Below are 2,754 nucleotides of genomic sequence, written 5' to 3'. Positions count from 1 at the left end.
AGGTGCTAGTTGGCACGTTTTTTTTTTAGAGTGTAGGTTCGTTCTACGTTTTACGGACACTTGTTTGGCGGTCCGTTTCTAATGCGACTCTGGTTCTCAACTCGACGACGCCTCTCATAGTTCACCCAAGTGTGGTCAGCCCGGGTCAGCGCAGCGCGGCCGGCTCGCCTTGTCCGATCGCCGGACCGTCGACGACTTCGAAGTTCGTCCGTTAGGCCTAAGATCCAAAGGCGTCTGTCTTTCCGTGAAGCGCTAAGCGAATCTCGTACCCTTTTTGTTCTACTTTTAAATTATGTTAGGTGCGCTCAGCGTAAGCGTGCGTGCCAAGTGTTCGTGACAATTTTGAGCTAGAATAATTGTGCTTCATCACAGTTTGTCATTTACCGAAAATGTAAATCGAGCCGATCAACGAGGTGCCATGCTTGAAAACGATGTACGATGTTAACTTGTACGTGGGCGGCTTAAACAAAAAAAGACAAGACTGTTTACGGTTGGATACGAGGCTGGTTCCAATGCTATGCTAAGCACTTAGAGCACATTTCTGAACGGCATGTAAGCAATATAGCGATCAACGAGACGTGCGACGGCGACAAGCTACGAGTGCCGGCGACGAGCGACGAAGATTTCTGACTGTCGCTGCGTGCAACCCTCGGTTTTTGGGTTCCTAGAAAACGTCGATGATCGCCTTGGTCGCTTGCACCAATGGCGTTCATGTGTCTCGTCGCGTGGCTCAATAAGCGACAGCGAATCCTCCTAGCTATTGCTTTTGTCGTCGATCGGCAAATCGCTTACTTGAAGGACGCCACCCTACACTTTTCTACACCGGTGCAGGAGGTGCATGTAAATTGGACGAAGCTTTTATACACTGCCAGCGTTCTCTTGACCAACTCAAACTAGCGATTGTTTTCAACGTGTCGATTACACTTACACAGTGTCTAGCGTTACGTCCGAGGGAACCCGAAATAAAAATTAAAGATACGTCCGACGTAACTTTACTCTAAGCTTTCGAGTTAAGTCCGACTGAAATAAGTGACGGCCGGTGTAACCTACGGAACCTTATTAACATGTTTCGGTTTGTGGCCGAAACACGACGTAAGCAGAAAAATATTACAAATTTCTTCTGCATTACGTCCGATGCAGCATTCGCGAATTGTTTAAAATCGCGGCTTTATGCGTACCTTTAGGTTTGTTGTGATTCTGCTTTCGGTGCTCGCACCGTACGGTCGCATAATCATGCTCTCCTCAGGAGTGGCGAAAACGGCCCCGAGCGGCCGCGGTTCTTTTGTTGTCGATGGCGCGTCATCGTCCGGCGTTTACAAGGTGGTCCTTCCTCCTCTGCCTACAGGATCCACGTGTTTGAACTCTGTGCCCCTGCACTGCGACCTTAAGGGTCGCCCGTGCCGGATTGAGGACTTCCGAGAGGAACTCAAACGTGTTGCCGTCTTGAGCGACATCGTAGCGGTCGGCGCTTTTCAGACGAACCATGTGTGGCTAGCGACGCTTCGGAATTCGGAGGTCAAGCAACTTCTGACGAGCAGCAACGAGCTCGTCGTGGAGAACCTACGCTGCGTCATCATCGACCCGAGCACAACCGAGTTACGTGTGCGTTTGCACTGGGTTCCTCCTCACGTTCACGACGACGCCGTGCGTAGGCTTTTCGCACCGTACGGCAAGGTGTTTGAAGTCGGCCGGGAGATGTGGCGAGTCGATGGGTTCCAAGGAATCGAATCAACGACGCGTTTTGTTCGCATGACGCTGAAGAGTGGCCTCACTCCTCACGACATGCCTCACCACCTGCGGCTTCACGGCGCGAACACCCTTATTGTCATACCAGGCAGAGTGCCCGTATGCCTACGATGGAAGCGTGCCGGGCATATCAGACGGGAGTATCGTGTGCCAAAGTGCTCACAGTGCTTTCGCTTCGGCCACGGTAAAGATGAGTGTATGAACACGTACGCTGGCGTCACCGAGGTACAGGCGCTGGAGGAGCATACGGCTTTCACGATGGGCACTGAAGAGGCCGAGAAAGCCGCGCGAGGTTTGGGGTTCGACGCCCCACCGTCTACAGAGCAACAAGGAAAGCCTGCCGGAGATGAGGATTCCGGGGAGGGCGCCGTGGAGACAAAAAGAGACAAGTCAGCCCCTCACGTTCTGAAGCCTGCTTCCTGTCCCCCGGCCTCTGCCCCGACATCGCCTGAGAGCTCTGAGACCCCCACGGCCCGTCCTTCGACGACCGAAACTACCTCCGAGCGCACCGACGACATGAACGAAACCACCGACTCAACAAGCGCGGCCTCGAGGATACGCCCTCGAAGGCCGACACGACGCTCAATCCTACCCTTTGGTGGGGGTTCGAGAAGAACCAGCGGAGCCGTTTTAAGGTGGTGCTGAACGCACCCCCGGAGGACCGGCAACGCTGCGACTTCGAGTAAGACGGCAACGCCTGGTTTCCAGAACTGGTGGAAGAGCGACAAGGCAAACGCTGCATCATAGCCTTCGTAATTTGTACGCACAATTCGGCCATTTCGGTTGGAGTGGAAAACGTTCGAAATTTTAACACGCGCGAGAAGCAATATCAGGCGCAGCGGCTGTTGCAGATACAGAAACCCGATTTTTTGGCGTTGCAGGAAACCAAGATGGCCGAGGAGAAGCAGGTTTTTAGCGCAATAAAGCCTTTTTTACACTGGTACGAGGTTTGTGTCGCTCCCACTGTCAGAGTCTCGGGCGCTTCTTTTTTTTTATTTTTAAAGAAGT

General features: G+C 52.9%; 1 pseudogene; it reads left to right on the top strand.

Moving 5' to 3' along the window:
- The first annotated feature begins 1,305 nt into the window (after positions 1-1,305).
- Positions 1,306-2,432, top strand: LOC121834540 (annotated as a pseudogene).
- The last annotated feature ends 322 nt before the right edge of the window (positions 2,433-2,754 follow it).

Source organism: Ixodes scapularis, unplaced genomic scaffold (genome assembly GCF_016920785.2).
Source record: "Ixodes scapularis isolate PalLabHiFi unplaced genomic scaffold, ASM1692078v2 ptg001315l_1__unscaffolded, whole genome shotgun sequence".
In the NCBI taxonomy this organism is placed as follows: Eukaryota; Metazoa; Arthropoda; class Arachnida; order Ixodida; family Ixodidae; genus Ixodes; species Ixodes scapularis.
This window is presented reverse-complemented; position numbering and strand designations above follow the sequence as displayed.